Source organism: Ursus americanus, chromosome 16, assembly GCF_024610735.1.
Source record: "Ursus americanus isolate L20-20 chromosome 16, mUrsAme1.1.p, whole genome shotgun sequence".
NCBI classification, from domain to species: domain Eukaryota; kingdom Metazoa; phylum Chordata; class Mammalia; order Carnivora; family Ursidae; genus Ursus; species Ursus americanus.
Genome location: NC_142142.1, coordinates 26,433,982 through 26,450,533, shown reverse-complemented (window position 1 = coordinate 26,450,533; position 16,552 = coordinate 26,433,982). Strand labels below are relative to the sequence as shown.

The window sequence follows — 16,552 nt, the reverse complement described above, 5'->3', positions numbered from 1 at the left end:
TACACCAGAACGCAGAGTCAGGTAAATCCATAAATGATTAAGAAAGAAAGGAAGTTAAGATTATTGAGGTCGGTTTTTCATAGAGACAGGTGTGGGCTTGAGCACGGGTTCAAATATGTGATATTTCATCTAAGTTGTTTTTACACAATAACAGAAGGCAAAGCTTTGTGTTCAGACTCAGGAATCTTGTTGGTTACAGTGTTAACTCACAAATTGTGCATTCATATAGTGTCAGTGTTTCCTTTTGCAGAATGAAAATCAATTATTATAACAAAATACTTGAAAGGTGGAGGGTGTAATTAAATACAATACTCATTATGTGCTCACTAGGTACTAACACAAGGCACAGACTTTCACTTAATGTAATTCATTTATAATAACTTCATGAATTACACATATGTTTAACAGATACAGTGATGAAGATGTAGGGGATAAAATATCAGTCTAAAAACAATGAATATGAAAACCAATTTGTCCAGTTCCAAAATTTATTTATTTTTTCTCACTGTGGCACATTTCCTAGAAAGTAAGATACTTTACATAAATTTCAGAGACTTTCGTAGTAAACTATTCCAAAATACTGTGTTCTTGAAGGCAAGTCTGGCATAGAATAATAGAGATGATGGTGATGATGGTGATGATGATAATGATGATAAAGTGCTACAACACTGAATACCTTTTGTCATACATGCTTTAAAATATGCTTTCTATTCCTTGCCCTCATTAATTTTTAAAACAGCCATGTCACAATAGCATAATTATGCCCATTTTATAAGATGAAATGATAAGAGCTACATATCTTATCCATGGTCATCCTAGCTTGTAAATACCTCAGCCAAAGTTAAGAAGTATGACTATTCACTTATGACTATTAATTAATATAATTCTACATAGTAATTTATCTTAACTGTATTTTACTCAAATATACCTTGAAGACATAGTACATGCCAAAAAGCATGTCGCATGTGTCACTTTCACTAATTTCACCATATTCTTGGGGTTAGTGAGTTCCTGTCAAAATAATAAACAGCTCCCTTATAACTTGGATTACATCCCAATCTTATCTCAACTCTTTCAAAGAAAAATCAGGGCTTTAGTTACAATGGCAAGTAATAATTTCAATATATTCTAGTGAAGAATCCAGGAGATTAAATATTCTACACTCACCTCCCCAAATGCCCTATGCTTGCCACATCAACATTCAGTAGTTTAATGCTTTGTTACTTCAGTATTTCCTCTTAATGCTTTTCTGTCTTAGTTGTATTTAACTTTTCTGTTGAACCTATTACACTAACAGCTTCCTTCTATGCATTTCTCAAAAAAAGTACTCCCATTGTTGCTAAAATCAGGAGTTGAAGTCACACCAAAATACACACGTGTCTCAGCTAGTGAACTTCAGTTTGCTGATTGGCGGAAACGCATTCTGGTTCTCATTACACACCTAGATTACTGGAAATGTTTCACTCTTATCCACCAAAGGAAGAACGGTGAGAGTTTGGTATGCTGCAATGAATTCTAAGGCAGACTAATCAATCTAATTCCGTCCAAACCTATTTACCCTGTCCAGGAGATCTGCTAATGAAGAATGCCAGTAACTCCTAGTTCTTGACACTGCTCTCCAAAAGTGAGTTAATGAACCAATTTAAAGGGACATGCTTGACATTTGTAAATTAGTTTAACTTGCTTGTTGGGGCAGCTTTGTACTGCATTGAACTTATATGGTTGTCGTTAAACTATTCCTTCCTGTGAGATTTTTATACCTCAGTAAACTTCAAAAACTATCTTAATATTAAATAGATTTATGTTATCATTTAATATTTTTAAAGTTTATTGATTATTTATAGTCCTGGGGTTTTTTTAGTTATAATATTTTTTTATTATATTATGTTAGTCACCATACAGTACATCCCTGGTTTTTGATGTAAAGTTCCATGATTCATTAGTTGCATATAACACCCAGTGCAACATGCAATACGTGCCCTCCTTACTACCCATCACCAGTCTATCCCATTCCCCCATTCCCCTCCCCTCTGAAGCCCTCAGTTTGTTTCTCAGAGTCCATAGTCTCTCATGCTTCATTCCCCTTTCTGATTACCCCCCTTTCTTTATCCCTTTCTTCTCCTATCGATCTTCCTAGTTCTTATGTTCCATAGATGAGAGATAGTCCTGGTTTAAACATTTTCAAATGTTATTCCTTCAATCTCCATGATAATGTGTAATTTTGTTGTGATGCCTATGCCCAATTGAAAGCACATATTTTGCACAAAAGTGTATATTGTCAGTAATTATACATAGCTTGATGTTTTCATAAAAAGCTACAGAAGGTGGGTTTTATGGCTTAAATATCTGGCTCCTGGGAATAAAAGGGGAGATACCTTTTTGTTTCCAGGCAACAATGTATAATATGTCTGTTCCTTAAAATCTGCTCCAAAAGGAAAAAAAAAAAGAAAAAAAGAAACAAACACCAAATCAGTTATCTTTTTAAGTTTTTATTTAAATGCCAGTTAGTTAACATACAATGTATTAGTTTCAGGTGTACAATATAGTGACTCAACACTTCAATGCAACACCCAGTGCTCATCACAAGTGCACTTCTTAATACAAATCACCCCACATCCACCTCCCCTCTGGTAACCATCAGTTTGTCCTCTATAGTTAAGAGTCTGTTTCTTGGTTTTCCTCTCTCTCTTTCTGTTTTTTCCCCTTGCTTGTTTTGTTTCTTAAATTCCACATATGAGTGAAATCATATGGTATTTATCCTTCTCTGACTTATTTCACTTATTATAATACCCTGTATCAAATCAGATATTTTTAAAAGGTTATAGTTTACTTTAATTGTATATGAGGTATATTAATTTAAAAATAGAGAACATTTACAAAATTTTTAATCTACTTGCAAAATGTATTTGTTGTGCCTACTCTATTTTAGGCTCTGAGCTAAGCATTGGGAATATAATATGGAAGATAAAAAGGCATCTTTTCTATTGGAGTTTAAATTAGAATAGAGAAGATAGACCCTACAAAACTTTCTTTCTTCCTTCCTTCCTTCCTTCCTTCCTTCCTTCCTTCCTTCCTTCCTTCCTTCCTTCCTTCCTTCCCTCTTTCTTTTCCCTTCCCTTCCCTTCCCTTCCCTTCCCTTCCCTTCCCTTCTTTTCCTTTCCTTTCCTTTTCTCTTCCTTCCTTCCTTCCTCCTTTCTTTCTTTCTTTCTTTCTTTCTTTCTTTCTTTCTTTCTTTCTTTCTTTCTTTCTTCTTTCTTTCATGTTGGTAAGTACACTGAATGTTGGGGGTGTCCTTGGTCCTATTAAGTCCTTGGTCCTATTAAGGGGCTGCACAGATTAGGTGTGCCCAGTGACATTATGGACAGACTTCCTGATGGAGTTTGCCTAGTAGCTAGCAGGATTCCTTTCCCTTTGATGCCCTCTGAGGCCCTGGCTACTGTTCTCCCACCCCTCCCTGCCTCTAGTTGTGCGGCACTCCTGAATATTGTGGATGGGGCAACAAAGAATTGGGGCTTATAGCTGGAGAAACTGTGTGTTCACTCTCATGCTGTCACTTTCACCCATAAGAGAAATTATGGGTCAAGAAGCTCTGTCTCGGCACTGAGGTGTGTTGTCTTGAGGGAGGGATAATACAGGTGTACAGTGTAATTGTCCCTCTTTCCTTCTTCAATGTGATAATCCCAGTGTTTTGTTTTTGTTTTTTATTTGTTTGAGTTTTTGTTGTTGTTGTTTTGCTCCCAACAGTGCGTTGCAAAATTTTTGCTGGACTCGTAGACTTTCACAAAGGCACTCTTTTCTGTGGGTGATTGTTAAAATTGCTGTTCTTTGGGGATATGAGGTTAGAAAACTCCTATTCTACCAATTTGCTGACATAACTATCATCAAGACTGAATTCAATTTCTCAGGAATATATGAATATAGTCATATTCAATGAATAAAATTAGATTTAGTCCATAGCATTGTACTACACAGTAAAGCCCCAACACCAAATTTTTTTCTAGTTTGTGACTAACATTATGCTAAGCACTGCAAGTATCACACTCATGATATTTCCATAGGAAACAAAATGTTATAGTATAGAAAATTGTAGCCTTTCATTTTTAGAATTGTCTAACTGTTCTAAGAAGGAAAACAGTGATTTAAGTTCAATTATGTGTCTGTGTGGTTGGAGGCCAAGAATGTTAAGTTTTGTAATTAATTATTAAGAAATATTTAAGGGGCGCCTGGGTGGCACGGTGGTTAGGCCTCTGCCTTCGGCTCAGGGCATGATCCCGGCGTTGTGGGATCGAGCCCCACATCAGGTTCCTCCGCTGTGAGCCTGCTTCTTCCTCTCCCACTCCCCCTGCTTGTGTTCCCTCTCTCCCTGTCTGTCTCTATCTCTGTCGAATAAATAAATAAAATCTTTAAAAAAAAAAAGAAATATTTAAAAGGCTACTGACATTCTTACCTAGGATGATTTAAGAGAAGCATGCCTCATAGGAACACAGGGGAGTAGATTAACTTTTCAAGGCTGCTTTAGACATATATATCATATTGCTGCATGTTTGCAATGCAATTCTCTTTCTTCACACATATGCACCTATCTTCAAAATAAACTTTAGCATAATAGTAATATTACTAATATAATATAACTAATATAAATAAGTGTGTCTACATGCTAGCAATTAACTCTATGTGCATTCCAATATTTAAAGTGCATTGTAATCCTTTAAAAAGATTTCCTAGTCTTTGTCAGTCTAGCACTTATTTCCAGATTAATCACTTACTAGAGGCACAACAGTATATTGAACTTATTAGATTTTGAGTTCTGTCCAAATTCTAGAGCAATATTATCAACAACATATGACAACATAAATCCTACATAGACACACACACACGAAGCAGGTTGTATTTGAACAATTGTAGAGTTCTGTCTTAATGAATTTATTTTTAATTATATATAAGTAAAATGTTAAACACTTTTATTCTGCCCAGATAATTATATCTGTAGCACCAGGTCTATGGCTCTAATTTTGAAAATTTTCTTTATTTACTTTGCATTTCAGTAGTCTGGTTAGGACCTTGACTGCAGTTTCTTTTCCATAAATATATTTTTTAAGATTTTATTTATTTATTCGACAGAGAGAGACAGCCAGCGAGAGAGGGAACACAAGCAGGGGGAGTGGGAGAGGAAGAAGCAGGCTCATAGCGGAAGAGCCTGATGTGGGACTCGATCCCGTAACGCCGGTATCACGCCCTGAGCTGAAGGCAGACGCTTAACCGCTGTGCCACCCAGGTGCCCCTCCATAAATATTTTTTAGATCAATTGTTTTCATACTATAGATCATTAGTGAATATGTATACACACATAATTATATATATAATGTATAGATATACTAATATATATGTATATTGTATATAATGCTGTGATTACTATAGGATAATTCCTTAATAAGTTCAAGTTAATAATTACATGCCTATTTTCCACACAAGACTCAGCTGATTGAGAAAGGGGCTATAGCGTATTAAGCTTTGCATCACCAAGGTACAGTGTTATGTTCATAATGTGCCCTCCGTACACATTTGTTGTCACTCTCTAAAAGGCAATATTAACGCTTCAGCTTGAAAAACCATATTGCCTGCAGTTAATCCACAATAAGATGCAATTTCCAAATAAAGTGTTATTTTTTCATAAATATATGGTAATAAACTCATTTTCAGTTACCTTTACTCTACTTTGAACACATGCTGCTGAAGAGTAGAGTGATATGTAAGTAGGTAGATAGATTTAGATATGAATATCAAAGAGGAAAGCATTACCATTTCTTAGACTTGAATAAGAATGCTTCTTTTCTTGGTTTTTGGTTCATTTTTCTATAAATCTAGCAAGTTAAGATTGTTATATCAAATATTTGTTACTTGAATCTCTTTTCATGAATCCCTATTTATTTTATAAACTTTTATAAAATATAACATTTTGCAGTTACTTTAGAAAACCTAGAAAATCATAACTGATAAAATATAAAGGTGAATGTGGAAAATAAATATGTGTCCTTTTGCACCTTTTTTTTAGTTTTCCAGGTAGACAAATAATAGGTTCTCAGACTTGCATTGTGGAGTCAGATACACCAGATAAGACATTTTAAATATAGTTTATTTTCTATAAATAATACAATTTGTTCTTGCATCTCTGCTCCACTAAGGGCAAAGGTTTAGGGGGAATTAAAACCTGCCAATTAAGTTATTTCGTTTCCTTCAGGCTTTAAAAAGTCTCTATTTCAAAACAATGATTATTGGGTGAATTATGATTCTTAGAGCTTTTCTCCTTCTCATCCCACTCTTCCTGTCAACGAAGAGGTAGCTGGGTGCAGCAGAGTGCTTTTGGGATGCCAAAGAGAAAGAAACAGTGCCTCATATTTGCATGTGTGTCCTTGTTTTTATGTCTACCAAGTTAGGGTACCATTAATTTCAAGTGGAAAATTCACTAAAGAAAGGCCCAGTTACTAGATCTCAAAGATTTAAATAAGCAGCGAGTAGAGATGTGTATTGAAGGTAAAGAAAAAAATATACAAAGAGTTGAAGATGACTCTGTATTGTACTATAGTAGAGAACTAGAATTTAAGAAATGACAGTGATTTGCTTGAATGATATACTGTAGTAAGACAGAGAGTGGGGCTCATGGTGAGATAAGATACAGATAAGATACATGAAAAGCAGAGAAAACAGGGTGCCACAATTTTAATATTTTTCCATTTACCTTTAATATGATCACCATGCTTTCCCATCTTCTACTATAACTGTCTGAAAGGAGCAGATTTGGAAAAATCTTCTGTTATAAAAAAGAGGAAGGAAATTCTTGCTCTATATCAGTTCTGCTGTCCTAAATTTGTATAGAACATACAACTTTTTCCAAACCCACTCTGTCTGACTTTACTACTCAAGATCCTTGTTCTTTCAATTCTAACTTACTATGCTGCATTGCTAAGGGAATAAACCTACAGAAATAGAAATGCTGGGAGTGAGGCAATGCCTGCTTCAGCAATATCTGAATTTTACAAAGTATAGTAGTGCTGTTCACCTGAGAGTTGTCTTATATTTCCAAGATATATGAAGAGAAGTCAAGTGACATGTTTATCAGTCTACCTCATGGGTGCTATAAAAGACTTAACCTTTAAAATGTTATTTAAACTGATCTCGCCCTCTGGAAATACTTTACATTTGAAAGGATATCAATGCTTTCAGAATCTTTAAAATTTTAAGTCAATAAGTAATATCAAACATAATAACAAAATAAACCTAATATTTACAAATATGTTATAAGAACCCTATATTCATTCTTGAATATGAATAAAACAATCCATAAAAATAAAAGTTACCTTCAGCACATCTTGATTCATATGTTCAAGCAAACAAAATGATAAACTCTTTTAGATAAAATACAAAAAAATTCTTACTATTTATGGCATATGAAAAGATTTTTACCAAATTCTCTAAAATAAAATGTGGTACTTCTTTTTAACTACTTAAAAAAGAAACCATATCATCAAAATTTGCAAATCTTAAAAAGCTATAAATTTTAATAATTTTCTAGAACCTGTATTAAGGTTGGTTTCTGAACTCAGAATATATCAAAGACATCTCTTTAAACAAAAATTTTAAACTTTAAAAGAATTTATGTATTGTCTGGAAAGAGAAGCTTTGGAAATATATGATACCAGCCTTTAAATATTTAAAAGGCTGTTATCTGAGACAGGCTGGTGATCAGTTCTCTTTCATTGGAAACAAAAGCAGAAGCTATGTAAAAAGTATGGATATCCTAAGTAGAACACTGAACTTGTTGACTTGTTTATTCTATTTTATGCACTCAGTTAAGTATGTTTTAAAGATAAAATATTCCATTTGTATTTCTGGAAACTGAGCAGAAGAGATGGAGATGGCTTGTGAGGTTTTTAAAGAATGTTTAGGAAGTGAAAAAAAATAGGTTAACTTTATCCAGGAAAAATAGTGCCTTCTATGTTAAGTTCTACTTACAAGACTGTTTCCCAATTACTCAGATGCCCTTTCTTCTCATTTTTCACAAAGACCAACATCTTACAGTTAGGTCGAGAAATTCCCATCCTTGGAGATATTGCTTATCCAAAAATTTTGTTTTTGTTTTTTATTTGTTTGAGTTTTTGTTGTTGTTGTTTTGCTCCCAACAGTGCGTTGCAAAATTTTTGCTGGACTCGTAGACTTTCACAAAGGCACTCTTTTCTGTGGGTGATTGTTAAAATTGCTGTTCTTTGGGGATATGAGGTTAGAAAACTCCTATTCTACCAATTTGCTGACATAACTATCATCAAGACTGAATTCAATTTCTCAGGAATATATGAGTATAGTCATATTCAATGAATAAAATTAGATTTAGTCCATAGCATTGTACTACACAGTACAATATAATTTTTCCCACTTCAAGGGGATTATATGTGACTGTGGAAGACCAACACATTAAAAGAGAACTGTGCTTATATGATTCAATGTCCAAGAATTACTCTGAAAAATGTGAGTTTACTCTGAAAGAATAATGGTGAATAGATTATATCATATGTGTTTCTCTGTACTTTGACAATGTATACTCACTACAAAGTAATGAAAATAAAGCTTTATAATAAATCAGAAAATCATTTTTCTTTTAACAACTATTTTAATATCACTAACTCACATCTCTGCAATAGCTAAAGGCAAATATAATATTAATATTAATTATAAATATAAGGAAGAGAAAGGGGAGAAGTGCGGGAAGGAAAAGAGACAGGAAGGGGAGAAAGAAAAAGTAAAGGTGGAGGAAAAGGACAGGGAGGAGGAAGAAGAGGAGGAAGAGGAGATGGCTTGTTTTGATACTCTCTTCTCATTCGATACTCTACTCAGTGATTTTATCCTCTTTTTCACTTTAGTATATTCAGTGTGTATTGTCATCACTATGCTGCACATGGCTATGCTTACATGGTAAAATGAACAGGAAAAATCTGTTTTCTTTATATATTTTCTTACTGACAACCAAGCGTAAGCAAAAATGTACATAAGCAAATGAGCCAAATGATTATAGGTTATTAGCTGGTGGAATATATGAAAGCAAATGGTTTGCTATATATAAGCAGTTTTGTTTTGTTTTTACAAAATTATATTATCATTAAAGCATATCTGGAGCCGACCATTTAGGACACTTACTGAAATTTAGCCAATTACAAGTCAGCTCTGATTATTTCTGCAAGAAGTTTTCTAGAATGTTCAAATGGTTTTGTGGTTTTAAAAAATGATGTAATTTCATCACGGTGTTCATCTATTGATATTAAAAGAATGTAGTAATTTGACCTCTTTTAAATGACAACCTTTGAATTAGGCCCTATCATAGTATTTGGTATCATTTTGAACTCTCTACAATAAGGTAATTGATATCATTGTTTTTGTGTGCCAATTTCAAGATACATAATTTGCTTGATTGTCATTTATCACACTTCATAATCTTCATAGATGATGACTACAGCTTTAATATAGTTCTGTTTTGATTAGTGTAATGTCATTTCCAAGTTTCATTATCTACAGAGGATAGACGAATTGTGTCTCTATGTCAAGATTTACACTTTACATGAACAGTAAATTCATTTCAAAGGATCTATGAAAACAAGTTTCAAAATCACTCTTGCTTAAATAAAATGAGCTGTTATTCTAAAAAATTACACTTACAATAATAAGAATCCTTAACAGGATAGTTTAAAGAGCTAACACTTCTAGGTCAGAATTTCAGTAGTTTGTGAATACAAAACCTGAAAAAACAACATGTATATCACTTAGGCTTATCTATAACCTCCGGAGCACAGACACATCTTCACCAGTATTTCTTGTTCTGTATTTGGTTCCCAGGTCTTCATGAAGATATGAAAAAGTTGAATTTACATACTCAGATGTAGATTGTATTTCTAAATCTGCCACTTACTAACATTTTTTCTTAGAAAACTTATTTTCTGATTCCCAATTTCTTATCTATGTAATGGAGATAATGACATTAAGATCTCAGAGTCACCATGAGGTGACATATATGAAAGCACTTAACACATTATCTGATCTAATAGAGATTCAATATATGTTGTCTCTACTCTTTTCTACAATTTCATCAAGCTATTTCTTTGTCATTAATTAGGATTGATTAGTGTTTTGTATCTTTATTTTCTATTGAAGCTGTTTTAATTTTCACAATATTTCTATTAATTAGGATGAACTAGCAGTAGATTATGTGGCTCGGGAAGAAATAGTCTCCCTCTTTCATTTTACTCTGCCGATATTCATGGAATACATACACATGTTGCATATTTTAACATTCTCAGGTTATATTTTAGAAGGAAGATTACATTATTGGGAGATTAGTTGGTAGACAGTGCTAGTTACCTACATAATATCCGTTTCCTCTTCTTACTCACTGACTAACATTCATTCATTTGGGTAAGCACCAATTTCTCAACTAAAAATATTTTGTTTCTAACCTTATTTTGAAACTTTTGAAATATTCTAGTCTCATTCTAGATATTCAGTCTCCAAATTATGGCCATTCTGCTTCAGTTATCTGGTACTATTTTTTTTTTAAGCTTCTTGTACCAAGTCATACCTTTTATTGACTCACTGAAGAGCCTTTCTCCCTCCTTTCAATCTGCCAGACCCAACCTTATTTCTCAATTCCCAAATATTCAAGGGCACTTCTCAACAAGTGTCAATCATTGTAATAGATCTATTTTTTTTTAATTTTATACATCATAAATGAATTGATGGAAAACTACAGTTTCAAATAAAAATGTTTTCTCATAGATAGCTTTCACAAAACTGTGATTCATGGTTATAAACGGTATAGTTTTTTTGTTATAGTCATCTTGGCTTCTTAGTGTTTAACATTTTCTCATATGTATGATTGCAGTTTCCTTGTGGAGTTACATTACCAAGTACTTTTAAAATATAGGTGGATTTCTAATCACTGTTTTGATGATATCACTTATTTCTCTAGAATTATATAATGGCAATCTGTTACAGTTAATAAAAATAAACTGGATATTTTTTAATACTCCATACTAATTGTCCTTTATATTTAAAGCCAAACCCCTGTTTACTGTGGACTTATTGAATACTTGCTATCTTATTTATTTAATCCTCACAAAATTTCATGAGCAGTAACTATTATTATCCTTGTTTTAGAGCTGAGGATACAGAACCTTGTACAATCTAGAATATATGCCTTATAAATAGCATGGATTGAATGCAAGTATGTATCCTTGTAACTATAAAGCAGGTGACTGTCATTCCTCCACTTTCTCTAAAAGTTATGTGCATATAATATATATGACCAGAAATTTGAAGTCCTTGAACATGATTGGGTAAACACTAGGCCTCTCCAAAACAGTTCAAAGTTCCCAGAAATGTTCCATGTGTAGCCTCACCAAAGAGCTCTGGAGGTAATGAAATTAAAAATATATATATTAAAAGTAATAATGAAGTTGGACATTTCTTTTTTAAGTAAACTCTTTTTTAAATTCCACTTTCACTACAGAAAGAGGTATTACATCATTCATATATTGGGGCTGAAAAACAAGCAGGGAAGAAATAGATTCCTTTTCTAGCTGTTGGATGTCTATTTTATGTAAGAGATAATGAGATTCCATTTCCAAAAATGTCACTAAGTATTTTCTCAGTCAACGAAACTAAAAGATACAGTTCTAACAAGCTTTCCAAAGACCACCTCTCCTCTACAATATAGATCCTTCTTATATTTAATTTCTGTACTTAACCACATCTTACAGTAATCACTGATGAAATGTTGGCTTAGTGGAGGTTCTCCAACTTTTGCTAGTTTCACTGCAGTTCATTATGCGCTCAGTAACTTTGATAATTTGATATAATTTTTATGAGATGCTATTATCATAGCATAACTGTTCTGCATTTGACATTTTAATATTTACCTTTTAAAGATTGTATTTATTGAGAGATAGAGAGAGAGCATGAGCAGAGGGAGAAGGAGGAGCAGGCTCCCCAGTGAGCAGGGAGCTCAAGGTGGGGCTTGATTCCAGGACCAGACCCTGGGATCATTATGTGAGCTAAAGATAGATGTTAATCCACCCAGGTGCCCCTGTATTTGAAATTCTATCTAAAATATTCTATGCCATTAAGTGTGTTTATTAGCATATATCTACTAATTTGTATATACAGTTAAATAAAGCTCTCTGTCCAATGTGTAACTAATTCTTAACTATTGAACATTATGAAAATAATAGGTCTGAAAATGTGTTTCTATAATTAACAAATCAAGTGAATATACTGTAAAAGTGTGAGAAATTATTTTATTATTTTATTTTGTTAGGATGTTCTCCAATAAGAAAAAAGTTAGATAAATCTACCGTATTTCAGGTTATCATTTTTTTTCACTTACTTAATGAAGAGTTTAGAATAAAGGTTTTCAAAGGTGACTTTTTGCTTAATATTTATCAAGGATGATCTCTTTGCAATAATGGAATTTACTCAAGCTATATTTTTTAAGACATCAGAATAATGGCACCTGTGAATAAACATACTGTCTTAGGCTACCATAAAAAAAAAATCCTTCTCACAGTCCTGGATGCTGGAAAGTTCAAGATCAAGGTGACAGTTGATTAATTTCGTGGTAAGGGTTCTCTTCCTGGCTTACAGATGGTCACCCTCTCACTATGTTCTCACATGTCCTTTCTTTGGTGTGAGCATCTCTCTCTCTTTCTATTCTTCTTATAATTCCATTAATCCCATCATGAGGGCTCCACCTCATGACCTAATCTAGCCCTCATTAGCTTCCAAAGGTCCTATCTCTAGATATCATCACATTGGGAGTTAGACCTTCAACATAAGAATTTGGAGGGGACCACAAATATTCTGTCCATAATGCATCCAGTTAAATAGTTAATAAATTGCATTTAACATATTATATCTTATAGTAACTGAATCTATTTTAGCTGCCTTTGACCTAGTTTTTGTTATATATTAGTTAGAAATTAATTTCTGATTTTATTTTTCAAAAGTTTACTTTCTAAAAACATGAATTTTCAAACAAACATGAGAAATATAAATAACATGACTCATTAAAATAAAAGTTAATAAATTTAAAGTGTACAAATATATAAATTGCAGCTACATATTATATAATGTATGATTGCACAGTGTATTGTTAAAGCAGCTACTCACAAAAGTGAATATCTTCTCTGTTCATTAATCCATAAGGAAAAAAAATTCAGCTGTTCTACCAGAAAGTGCCTAAAACAGAAGAGTTGCTTTGAATGTGATAAATGAACAGGTGGCTAAGCAATGCATTTTGACTGAGCATAGTGGATTCACACTGAGGTAACAACTCCTTTTATTGATAATCTTCCACCATCTGTTCTGAAGATTTATTCATACAAAGAAAAAGGCAGGTGAGAACAAAGAATGCAAATAAGTGGCAATACTTAAATTTTGAATCATGCTGTGATTTTGTAAAGTGGATCAATGCTACTGTTGCTTTTAAAACTATTACAATGTTTGAACCAGAAAAGCTGATGGTTAACCTCCATTGGCGCATTTGTTGATATGGACAGGAAGGTGCTTCCAGAAATGTCAGACTCATAAATTTAAAAAGTTGGTGGAAACTATCCTACTATAACCAACTTTTATAGTCCTTATATCTAACTTTTCTATGGGTCTGAGACTTTCAGTCTGGCAAAAACAAAAGAATAATCTATATGGTCATGACTTGAACAAGCAGAGTAGTACTGTAAATAGAAAAAAAAATAAAAACTGAAAAGGTTAAAACTATATTTACTATATTATATAAAATTGCACATATGTAAGTTATACAGAGTTGCCATATTAACAATTATTTGTTGGGCAGAAATGTAGTAATCAGTGAAAGGTAGTAATGTGGATAGAAAAAATGCAGTAGGTCAAGATAAGACTAAATCTGGCAGGCAAAAAGAAGAAAGACTTCCCAATGAAGTCAAAGAAAGATAGAACACCTACATATAAGGCATGAAAGAAAAGGACTAAAGACGGGGGTAGTGGAAATTGAGATGATTAAAGAGTTAAATTACTTATACACAACTAAGAGTAGAAATAATGAGGTGTTTCAAGAGGTGCCAAATAGTTTGAAGTCCAAAAAGGAAAAGAAAATCTAAGATGATTATTATTAGAATAAGAGGTACTGACTTTACATTGAGAGTTCAAAAGAGAGGTATTGACATTGAATTCTAGAATCATAGAATATGGTCTTCAGTGAATTTGTCATCCCAATAAAGCAGTGAAAATGAGCTGGGGTGAGGTGGGGGGTGGGAATCAACCATGGCAGAATTCTGGCAATTAGGCAAAGCTGAAGAATTAACTGAAAACTTGACCCAAGAGAAACTATGGAACCTCTCAGTAAGACAGCAGGGTCTGTGATGCTTCAAAATGGGACAATTTCCATCCTCCCTCCCACCCCAGCTCATTGGTATAGTACCCAAAGGCTAGCAGCATTGCAGATGACAGAGAACTCCAGCCATGTTTACAGGTCTGTGAAAAGCCACATCCACAAAGCACAGCCAATATTTTTCCAAAATTGCATCTTCCTGGAAATCTCTAGTCACAGAGGATGTTGGATATTTGATTTGACTTAGTTCAGCTGCAGTAGGAGATGCCTACTTCAAGGGCATTACTGAAAAATAGCAAGCTGCTGGCAACATCTCCAGTGCCTAAGGCTGTCACCTGGCCAAGACCCAACTTCAACCTCCAGCAAGCTTGAAGCAGCCCAGCCCACAGTCTACCAGCCCCCAGAAGCCAGCTCTAACCAGGACCAACAGCCACTGATGAGCCCTCCCCCTGAGACCCCAGGGAAGCCACGGCAGAGCTCAGAGGAGCCTTTCTCACAGCCTGAGAGACCCTGGAGAATTCCCACCCCAGCAAAGAGGAGCTCTTCTGGGGACAGCCAACCACCTTGGGAGCCCTGCATATCATTACTGGCTTGGCTCATGCCAGCTGTGGGGTTGTCCTGGGTGCTGTACTGAACTGTGTGTTTTCCCAACACTTAATGATAACCATTGGCCACTGGAGTGCTTTTCTTTATTGCAGGAGCAACCACACTGGTCATCACAGCAAATTGCACAATTCCCAGGATTAAGGTCAGCACAGGTCCTGGTCAGCTCTCTGTGCACTGACCTCAGTGTATGTATCTTTGCAGTGGAGTAGGCTGCCCTTGGAAGAGTCTCTCACTGCACTCCTCTTCAAGGTCCTAAAGCTGAACATTGCTTTCTTGTCCACCTTTCTGGCCTTCCATGCTACCTCTGCTATACCTGGATGTACCTGAACGCAGTTGACAACATGCCCATGGCTATAGTAGTCTTTCCTGAAAATCTACCACAATAGGCACAGCAGTTCACAGATATCACCTGGGCCCCAGGTACCTGCTGTTCCTGGGAGCTGAGCTCAATGTATCCTCCAAGGACTCTTTACTATCACCTGGCCTCTCTGAGGCTCTTCTCTCTCCCCCCATCCTGTCTCCAGGGGTTGGTCCACCCTTCATCACAACCAGCTCCTTAGATTACTACTCCACCCCTTACACATGCGTGTGTGTGCGTGCACGCGTGCGCGCGCGCACACACACACACACACACACACACACACATTACCACCACCACCGCCATGGAAATAAGCGCCTGCTCTGGAAGTCAGGGAAACATCCCTCAGTGTTGCTGCTTTGCTATCAATAAAAGTTGACATTAGGCTGGGGTTAAAAAAAAATGGTTTCAGTTGGTACAAATCAAAGCATGTGCATGAGTTTAAAAGGAATCCCAGAAAAAATAAACTACCGTAGGGATATTTGAAAAACTCCACTCTATTCCTGCCCTATGTTTATAAAAGGTTACATGCATGCCTAAAGTTTTATGTATGCCCAGGAAATACCTAGGGAAGGAGAAGGCACCAGTCACTACCTTCTGGCTGACCTTAGAGGTCCGAAACAAACAAGAGGAACAAAGGCTGTCTCGTAAGCTAGTGCTCCTTGCAAAAAGTGGCTGGCTTACACACAAGGCATTTAAGGAAATCTGACCATTCACTGGGTAACGAATTATATTGACTCAAGTACGGACTCCCAGAAGTCAGTTTTAAAAATAAAAACAAGAACTTAAAAAAAAAAAACAGGTAGAATAGCAGAGAACTTGATGGTTATACACTGCAGGGAACAAAATCCATAGAATTATTCCAGGAAAGTGCTAAACAAATAAGCAGGAAAAATAAAAACAATTCTATGACCAGGAAAACCAACCAAACAAAACCCAAGCACCAGAACAACAAAGGTTGATACCAAAGTTGTTACAACATATTATCTTAACTGTGCAGTTTTCAACAACAACAACAACAACAACAAAATATGAGACATTCAAAAGAAAGATAAAAGCTGTCACATGCACAGGGAATAAAAGAACAGCCAATAAAAAATGTACTTGAGGAGGCACAGACTTTGGATTTAGTGAGCAAAATACTTTAAATCAGCCTTTCTAACACTTGGGCCTCCCTGCTTGTTTCC

General features: G+C 34.9%; 1 protein-coding gene across 5 annotated transcripts in view; it reads left to right on the top strand.

Moving 5' to 3' along the window:
* Positions 1–16,552, top strand: part of CNTN5 (contactin 5) — a 1,325,220-nt gene that overhangs the window by 257,475 nt on the left and 1,051,193 nt on the right. The window lies entirely within an intron of this gene.